Source organism: Populus alba, chromosome 1 (assembly GCF_005239225.2).
Source record: "Populus alba chromosome 1, ASM523922v2, whole genome shotgun sequence".
NCBI classification, from domain to species: Eukaryota; Viridiplantae; Streptophyta; class Magnoliopsida; order Malpighiales; family Salicaceae; genus Populus; species Populus alba.
Window position 1 is genome coordinate 49009751 of NC_133284.1, and position 10725 is coordinate 49020475.

At 36.1% G+C, this 10725-nt stretch overlaps 1 long non-coding RNA gene across 1 annotated transcript; it reads left to right on the forward strand.

The window, feature by feature from the left end:
• The first annotated feature begins 5087 nt into the window (after window positions 1-5087).
• On the forward strand, window positions 5088-9739 carry LOC140956050 (uncharacterized). The gene is made up of 4 exons (XR_012171019.1): window positions 5088-5198; window positions 8298-8483; window positions 8622-9365; window positions 9479-9739. It is a non-coding gene; the product is annotated as an uncharacterized lncRNA (long non-coding RNA).
• Window positions 9740-10725: the final 986 nt, after the last annotated feature.

Genomic DNA, 10725 nt, shown 5'->3' on the forward strand with positions numbered 1-10725 from the left:
ACTCCGGAAGAAGCATGAAGTGGTCACAAACTAAGTGTTACTCATCTTCGAGTCTTTGGTTGTGTGGCATATGCAAAGATCCCAGATGCAAGAAGGACAAAGCTCGATGATAAAAGCGATAAATGCATCTTTGTCGGATATGGTGATAGAAGGATGGGATACAAGCTATATAATCCCATCACAAAGAAGGTAATTATGAGTAGAGATGTTATCTTTGAAGAAGATAAATCTTGGCAATGAAATGATGATCAAGAAGTAGTCAAATGGATCAACACTGATTTGATCCTTGAAGATGAAGAAGTACCAACAGTACTTGCAGAAGAACCGATTATGCTAGCAGATGAACCACAAAGTCCAGTACACATATTCCTTGTATTCAACAGGAGGGACACACCAGAATCATCATCATCAACACCACTATCAGCATCCTTATCAGAAGGACCAAGAAGGATGAGAAATCTTGAAGAGTTGTATGATGCCACTTAAGTCATGAAAAATACAACTCTGTTTTGTTTCTTTGCAGATAGTTACCCACTTAGCTTCAATGAAGCTATCACAGAAGAGAAATGGAGAAAAGCAATGGATGAAGAAATACATGCCATTGAGAAGAATGATACCTGGAAGCTGACTAATCTACCAGAAAACAAGAAAGCAATAGGTGTCAAATGGGTCTACAAGACGAAGAAGAATGCAAAAGGAGAAGTGTAAAGATACAAAGCCATATTAGTGGCTAAAGGCTACAAACAGAGAGAAGGCATTGACTATGGAGAAGTATTTGCTCTAGTAGCCAGGCTAGAGACAATCAGACTGATAATCTCACTAGCTGCACAACATAGATGGAAGATCTATCAACTCGATGTGAAGTTAGCATTTCTGAATGGCTTTCTAGAAGAAGAGATCTATGTTGAACAACCACTTGGATATATTGAAGCTGAAAATGAAGGCAAAGTATACAAGTTGAAGAAAGCTCTTTATGGTTTGAAGCAAGCTCCGCGTGCTTGGAATACTAGAATTGATAGGTATTTTCAAGATAATGGATTTGAAAAATGTCCATATAAACACGCAATATATGTGAAGAAAGAAGCAGATGGCAGCATATTATTTGCGTGCCTATATGTTGATGACTTGATATTCACCGACAACAATCCTACCATGTTTGAAGACTTCAAGAAAAGCATTGTACAGGAGTTTGAGATGACAAACATTAGACTAATGGCACATTTTCTTGGCTTGGAAGTAACGCATAAAGAAGAAGGGATTTTTGTATCCCAAAGCGGTTATGCCAAAGATATTCTTGAAAGGTTCAAGATGGAAAGCTGTAATCTGGTATCAACTCCAGTTAAGAATGGAGTAGAATTGAGGAAGAGTAAAGTTGGAAATGTTGATCTAACTTACTTCAAAAGCTTAGTAGGAAGCTTAAGGTACTTGACATGTACCAGACCAGATATACTCTACGGAGTCTAACTCATCAGCAGATATATGGAGACACTAGACCAGTCTCACTTGAATGCAGCTAAGAGAATTCTTCGCTACATCAAAGGAACAATAAATGAAGGTATGTTTTATACCTCAAGTGAAAACTTCAATCTTATTGGCTACTCGGATAGTGATTGGGGTAGAGATCTGGATGAAAGGAAAAGCACAACAGGATTTGTTTTTTTCATGAGAGATACATCTTTCACATGGTCATCCAAGAAGTAATCAATAGTAACGTTATCAAGCTGTGAAGCTGAGTATGTTGCTGCCAAGTCAGTTGTATGCCATTTGATATGGTTAAGGAATATGCTGAAGTTTTTGGGATTTCCTCAAGAAAGTCCTACAAAGATTTATATTGATAATCGATCAGCGATTGCATTAGCCAAGAATCCAGTGTATCATGAAAGAAGTAAACACATCGATACACGTCATCATTTTATCCGAGAGCATGTGAAGAACAAAGAAGTTGAACCGATATCCTGCAAAACAAATGATCAAGTTGCAGACATCTTTACAAAGCCATTAAAGGGAGAAATATTCATCAGATTGAAGTTTATGCTTGGTATGACATCCCTCGATTGAGTTTAAAGGGGGGATTTGTTGTGGTAAACACAATCAAGCACCTACTACCACCTATATCCACCTAATATCAACCACCACCACCTACTGCCACCTAATTTCCACCCACCACTACCTGCTACCTCTCAATTTATGTATAAATAAGCTATTAAGCTTATGTTATTAAGTTATCCAATAGACTTCATTCAATTACAATACTCAAATCTTCCACTTCGATCCAACCATCCTAGATCATATCCCATCACATCATATAATATTTCATATAGCGATACTTCGTTGTGCTTTCTCAACCTTACATCATCAACAAGTAAAACATAACAATTATATTCTCTTAAAATAAAACATTAACTACATACAAATATAAACTCAAAGGATTCATATTGAAACTAATTATTATGTTAACATGCATCCATCTTTTAAACATGCATAATTATAAATACTAAGTATTATTTTTGAATAGTTTACTAATAGTAGTTCCTTACTCATACTTTCTAAATGTATAAATACCAAAAGCAAATATATTTAGGATACATATATTAAAATCTACATATAATACAAATTACAAATAAAGCAAAAGATATTACATCCCATAAAAAAAAGATTTAAACACAAAACCCGTATTTAACACTCTGCATCACCTCGTGAAATACCTGTATACATAACATTAATAAGAAATAAGGAAGATAACACATTAAAAATGATAAAAAATTATTATGTTCACAATTCTTTAAAATATATCAAATTGTCTATCATCACTAACTTACTACATATATCAACATTAATAACCCATTCATAATTTATTAATCCTATACTTATAGGACCTCAGTAACCAACACTCATTGCTTAATTTTCAATATGGTCATTCATAATTTTACCTCAAACCCGGCTAACCCTCTTCGATATCCAACAATCTAACCGATAATTTCATACATATTACCCAACATCCGTCTATTCTTTATCATAGCTAATCTAACCGGTAATTCCATATGAATTACCCAACATCCAACTATTCTCTTTCAATAACAAATATAAGTGGTAATTCCATACGAATTACCCAACATCCTAATTATAATACCAGCAAGTTTCTTCTTTTACTTTTTCCATATCAATATGTCATAAACAACTCATAGCTAATAATGAAACTTAGAATTTTAAAAGAAAGTGATGAATCACCTACTGCCTGCTTGTGATGGCCCAGCTCCTCCTGCTTGATGCCCTACACCTGAAACAACTCCTGAATCAATCAAATTGCATTATATTATTAATCCATTAATATTTATCCTATGTGCCTAAATTTGAGGCACCTAATATCTTTTATTTAATTAGGTTTTGCACCAAACTTTTCATTCATTTGTCACCACATTTTCAACATCTAGTTTTAATCAATTTTCTTCTTTTAACTCACTTAAAGAATTCTTCCATGAACTATTCCTACCATTTATTTATTCCTTCTTTTCACATTCTTATGATGTTTCTTCATTTGCTCATATTTTAAATACTTCAAATAAGATAAAGAACATCATTTCTCAAACATAAAACAATCAAAGCCTCATTCCTTTATTTCCTCATCCTTAGTTACAAGTTCATTTCTTCAAACATATTCAATGTCTTTCTTAATTACTATTTACATTCACTATTTCTATACTATTCTCCTCAATTCCATCATGTTTACTACTTTTATCAAAACCCCTAAATTCTCATAAGAACCCTAATTTAAAGAGTCAAGAATATAAGAAATTAAATCAAATTTAATTGTCATTGTTTGATAACTTACTCAAATAAACTCAAAAACACTTCATTTAAGTAAGAATCTTAATTTTTCATGCTTATCAATCTAAGTTCTCCCAACTTCTCTTCTCCTCCTAGTGTGGCCAAATTCCCTATCTTAATTCCTCATTCCTTCACTTGATTCTTCCTTAGATTAATGTTTTATAAGTTGAACTTTCAAGTTTACAAGGTCATTCTCTTAATTTTCTTATTTTTTTCATTACTCTTCTCTCTTTCTCTCATGTTATGTTCTATTATGTTCTTTATTTTCATATTTTGCTTCTACCCAGTCGACAGCTTATAAAAGAAAAGGAGAGCTTATTTGTTTTATTTTTAATAGCAAATAACCATTTTACCCTTAATAAGTCTTTTTGCTTCTATTTGACGATCCTTATTTTTTGCTAGCACTACCAAGCTTTGTTCATCCTAAAATTTTAGCAAGATTTTATTCAATATATTTTAAGGTTTCTCATAAAACTTCAGCTCAATCTGATAGTCGGATTGAAATTATATTCAATAATGTAAAACTAGTCAAATTGTGAATTTTCATCAAATTTTTGAATTTATCCAAATGTTTTGAAATTTTAACCCAATCTACAACATCATATTAAAAGGCTCCACACAAACTTTCAGAATTTTCTAATCACCCGATCGAGATTTGTGATTTGTTTTTGTTTTACATGAAACTAGTTAATTTATGATTTTTTTGCCTAGAGGTTTTATAACACCGGTGACTTCTAGATGAAGTCTGATCTTTCTCCATGGATGGTAAAGAGGTAATACACACAGGAGGGAGAAGCACTAGAAGGACTTGTAATAGAGAGGCCCCTTTTAGAATTTGGAAGAGGAGGATAGTTGGTACTCAGTCCTGGGTTGAGGTTGCCTGAATCCAGGTAAAAACCTCTAGGTTTCTCTGGTAGCTCGATCTGGAGCTACCAGAGAAACCTTCATTGCGATCACAAGTAGCTGACAAGGGAGGTGAATGTATAGTAGGATTGTTCTTCTACATGGCTCTCTTCCTACGCTTGGAAGAAACCTTAGCCCAGTGAGATGGACCAGCGAGATCGGCGAAAACCACCCTAGTTCAAGGACGGGTGAAGGTGTGAGAAGAGGACATGGGGTCTTGTTGAATAGGAGAGCGGTTGCGAGATTGTGCACTAGACGTGCGCGAAGCAGACTCTTGGCGGGAGACTTGAAGTTTGAAGTCGCCCTAAACAGACCTAAGAATCAAAGATTTGTTCTTTGATTTTGCCATAAGTGACTGTTAAGAATTGTGTTGCTGTGTTTTGTGCAGGTGAAGGGATGCACAATCAAGAACAACAATGCTGGTATTGAAGAACACGAATTACACACAAGGTGTTTGATAAAATGTCTCAGTGAGTATTTCATTAACTGCATGTCTTTAAATACAACAAACATCCCTAGTTATCAGCCACTAACTGTAGTGGACAATTTGATGTCACTAGCCACTAACTGTAGTGGAGAATATGCTGCCACTAATCTCAGCAACAACATCAGAAAAACAAGGGATTTACTTTAACAAAATCAAAACAGAAATGAAAGAAAAGAAAAGAAACAATACTTGATTAAACAACATGAAACACTAGAGTTAAAAATGTCAATTGTCTAACACTCCTCCTTGACATTTTGACGACAAATTCCAATCATTTGTCTTAATGTCTCAAATCTCTCTTTAGGTAGTGGTTTGGTAAATATATCTGCAAGTTGTTCTTCGGAAGAACAATGAATCAGCATCACTTCATTAGATTGTTGAACTTCTCTTATAAAATGAAACTTGATTTTGATATGCTTTGTACGTCCATGAAAGACTGGATTCTTTGAAATTGATACTGCAGAACTGTTATCACACATGATTTTAGTAGCTTCAACCTGTTCATGTCCCAAATCCTTTAACATTTTCCTCAACCAAATTGCTTGGTTGACAGCAGCGGCAGCAGCAATGTACTCTGCTTCTGCAGTGGATTGAGCTGTTGTCTCTTGCTTCTTTGAACTCCAGGTGAAGACACCTGAATTGAGTGAGAATAAATACCCTGAAGTGCTTCTTGAATCATCAACACAGCCTCCCCAGTCACTGTCAGTATAGCCTTTTAGTTCCACAACCCTTCTGATGATCTTGGACAGAAAATACCAAGATCAATGGTACCTTTGATGTATCTAAGTATCCTTTTTGCTGCAATGAAATGAGTCTCCCTTGGAGAATGCATGAACCTTGAAAGAATACTCACAGCAAATAATATGTCAGGTCTACTTGCTGTAAGATATTGAAGGCTGCCAATTAAGCCTCTATACAAACTTTCATCCACTTTTTCAGATTCATCATCCTTGCTAAGCTTGATACTTGTTGTCATAAGAGTCCCCACTGGTTTACAATCCTCCATTTTGAATCTTTTTAGGATGTCTGAAGCATACTTCTTTTGGCATGTAAAAATGCCATTGCTGGATTGCATCACTTCCATTCCAAGGAAGTAATTCATCATTCCAAGGTCAGACATCTCAAACATCTTCTTCATTTCATCTTTGAACTCTTGGATCATTCCAAGTTCACTTCCTGTGATAAGCATATCATCTACGTAAATAGATACAATTAGAAAATGGTTACCACATGATTTCACATACAAAGTTGCTTCATTTTGGCTTCTGCTGAACCCAAGTTGAAGCAGATGTGTGTCCATTCTGTCATACCAAGCTCGGGGAGCTTGTTTCAACCCATACAAGGCCTTCTTAAGTAGATACACATGATCTTCTTTATCTTTAACAGCATACCCATCGGGTTGCTCTACAAAGATTTCTTCAACAAGAAATCCATTCAAGAAGGCAGACTTGACATCAAGTTGGTGAATCTGCCAAGAGTTATGTGCTGCAAGTGTAATGAGAAGTCTAATAGTATCATACCTTGCTACTGGAGCAAAGGTCTCTAGGTAGTCCACACCATATTGCTGAGCATAGCCCTTTACCACCAATCTAGCCTTGTGTTTGCATACTGACCCATCTGAATTGAGTTTTGTTTTGAAAACCCATCTTACACCTATCACCTTGCGATGCTTAGGCCTTTCAATCAGCTGCCATGTTGCATTTTTGTTGATCATTTCCATTTCTGCCTCCATTGCTCTCCTCCATGCTGGAAATTCTTGAGCTTCAGTATAGCTGGTTGGTTCTAGGATTGCCATGTTGCATCTTAGGTGAATATCTTCCAATGATCTTGTGCCTCTAATTGGAAAATCATCCACTGATTCATCAGCTACTGGCTGGGGCTGAATGGTGAATGGTTGATCAGAAATCATATTTTTCTGATGTTCCCAATCCCATGTGATTGCTTCATCAACCTTCACATCTCTGCTGAGAATTACCTTCTCTGTTTGTAAGCAAAGAATTCTGTATCCTTTGGTTGTTATTCCATAACCCACAAGAACTCCCTTTTGAGCTCTGTTGTCAAGTTTGCTCCTCTTTGGCTCAGCTATATGATAATAGCATATGCTGCCAAAGATTCGAAGATGATCTACAGCAGGTTTAACACCATTCCAGCCTTCGTATGGTGTTTTGTCCTCCAGTGCTTTGGTTGGAAGTCGGTTCAGCAAGTAAATAGAGGTATTGACTGCCTCTGCCCATAATTTGTTTGGCATTTTCTTTTCAAGTAAGAGACATCTAGCCATCTCCATTACTGTCCTGTTCTTCCTCTCACATACACCATTTTGTTGTGGTGTGTATGGTGTAGTGTACTGGTGCACAATGCCTCTGCTGTTGCAAAACTCAAGAAACTGATTTGAAGTATATTCAGTACCATTGTCAGATCTTAAACATTTAATTAGCATGTCACTTTGATTCTCAACTAAAGCTTTGAATGTTTGAAAGATTGTAAATACTTCACTCTTAAATTTGATGAAATACACCCAACACATCCTAGTATAATCATCAATAAAGAGAATGAAATACTTGTTACCACATAATGAGGCTGTCTTCATAGGTCCACACACGTCAGTGTGGATGAGCTGAAGTTTTTGGCTGGCTCTCCATGCTTGCCTTTTAGGAAATGGTGGCCTTGATTGCTTGCCAAGTTGACATGTTTCACACAATTGAATCTCACCATTCAATGTGGGCAATGCTTCAACCATTTCCTTTTGTTTCAAAATTGACAAGCCCTTTTGATTGAAATGTCCAAATCTTTTATGCCAAAGATTTGAAACATCCTGAGTAACACTCACATATGCATGATTGGATACTTTATCCCAGTCAACAACAAAGCTTCTGTTTTTCATCTTTACACAGAACATTTGTTCTCCAGAAGGATCAAAGATAATGCATTTATGATCCTTAAACTGAAGAGAATAGTTTTTCTCCGTCATTTGTCCAACACTCAACAAATTTTGACTGATTTCAGGTATAAATAACACATCAGGAATGATTTTGATACCTGAACTTGTTTGAACATTTACTGACCCTCTGCCTTTGACCTCCAGAAATTCTCCATTGCCAACCTTTACTCTGGATTTGTAAGATTCATCAAGGGTTTTGAACATTCCAGCATCATTGCACAAATGATGTGTGCATCCACTGTCAATAAGCCAAGTATCAGCTGGATCATTTGTTGAGAAACAAGTGACAGCAAAGAATTGCTCCTCCTGTGTATCAACTTCATCTGCTAGGTGAGCTTGTTGAGGTTTTTGGATCTGATTTTTTTGAACTTGCAGACCTTTGTGATGTGCCCTGATTGCTTGCAATTTCCACAAATTGCATCTGGCCTCCACCAACAATATTTTTCTGAATGTGTGTTTCTTTTGCAGTGAGTGCAAGGAGGAAACTTCTTTTGTTTTGAAGCTTCACTAGTGTTGCCCCCTTCATTTCTGCCTTTGAATCTCAGATTAGGCAACTTCTTTCCTTTCCAGCTTGTTGTTTTTGCACATAAAAGGCTCCTTCAGTCAATCTGTCTTGCCTGATTGTTCTTCGTTGCTCCTGTGCTTGAAGAGCACTCATTAGTTCACCTAATGAGATTTTACTGAGGTCCTTTGATTCTTCTAGAGAGGAGATTTTGGATTCAAACCTCTCAGGAAGAGTCACAAGGACCTTCTCCACAATCCTACTGTCAGGAAAGTCTTCTCCAAGTAATCTGATGTTGTTGATAATTAGTGAAATTCGATCAGAATACTTAGAGATTGTTTCATCTTCTTGCATGTTAAGTGCCTCAAAATCTCTCTTCAAATTCAGCACTTGCATTTGCCTTGTTCTGTCACTGCCTTGGTATTCTTCTTTTAGTTTGTTCCAAGCCTCTTTGGCTGAATTGCATGCCATAATTCTGTAGAAAAAGCTTTCTGCCACAGCATTTTGGATGATTGATTTTGCCTTGGATTTCTTTGCCTTTTCCTCACTGCTGAACTTGATTTGAGCCATAGTGGGATTTGTTGGTAAGGGAGCTATTGGTTTGTCTTCGGAAACAATTTCCCAAAGATCATAAGCTTCAAGAAAAGCTTGCATCTTCACTGACCAAATATGGTAGTTTTCACCAGTAAATATAATGGGGGAGTTTAAAAGTAAGTTGTTGGATGTCATTTTTGAGATTTTGAAAAAAAAGGTGTTTTGGTCCTGTAAGATCTGAGATGCTCTGATACCACTGTTAAGAATTGTGTTGCTGTGTTTTGTGCAGGTGAAGGGATGCACAATCAAGAACAACAATGCTGGTATTGAAGAACACGAATTACACACAAGGTGTTTGATAAAATGTCTCAGTGAGTATTTCATTAACTGCATGTCTTTAAATACAACAAACATCCCTAGTTATCAGCCACTAACTGTAGTGGACAATTTGCTGTCACTAGCCACTAACTGTAGTGGAGAATATGCTGCCACTAATCTCAGCAACAACATCAGAAAAACAAGGGATTTACTTTAACAAAATCAAAACAGAAATGAAAGAAAAGAAAAGAAACAATACTTGATTAAACAACATGAAACACTAGAGTTAAAAATGTCAATTGTCTAACAGTGACAGAAGGAAGAATTCTAGAGAGTAGAGAACAAGAAAAGAAGAACGTTGCACAATAAGAGGAGAACAAAGACACGGTGCAAAGCACGTATACAACTTCTCTCACTACAACTGGGAGCTTCTTTCTCTTGATTGAGAGCTCTTTCTTACAGTAAGTGACTAGTAGAAGGTTTTTTTACCTGGTTCAGAGGAGGGCCTAAAAGCAAACTGTACTGTATGTTTGCAAACTCATCCTGCCATTTTCACTTCCCAAGTTTATCTCTTCGTCGACTTCTAAGAGAGTTCTCAGATCATTGCATTTTAATTTTGTCTAGCTTCTTGCAAGACCATGGATGCCTTCCTTCTGTTTCTTAGATTGTTGGATTCAGTACATAAATTTAAATCACATCATTGAAAACTTCTGGAATGATGCATGCTCCCTTCACCCTGGCCGCTTCAAATTTCTTATAAAGCTCAATCATATTGCAGTCAGATTGAGGAAATGGAATGAGCTTGAATTTGGAAATAAAAAAGCTGCCTTTTAACGAACCCTTTCAACTATCAACATGGTAGATGAAAAATGTAAAGAAAAAGGTATAACCAACCAAGAGCAGGAGAATTTAAACTTTTTGTTGAAAGACCACTTGGTTTATAACAACCATATTGAATCTATTTTGAGGCACAAATCAAGACAAATTTGGTACAAATTGGGTGACATAAATAACAATCCTTTTCATTTGATTTCCAATTTCAAGAAGGCTAAATCATTTATCCTAAAAATCCACCATAATAGCAATACTTTTAATTCTTAGCAGTGTATTAAGCAAGTTGCTGTGGAATATTTCTCTGAGCTGTATGACTCCCCCGCTGAAAGAACACCGCAATTAAATCCTTTGGGTTTCAATTAATGCCTCTCTAAAGAATCCTTT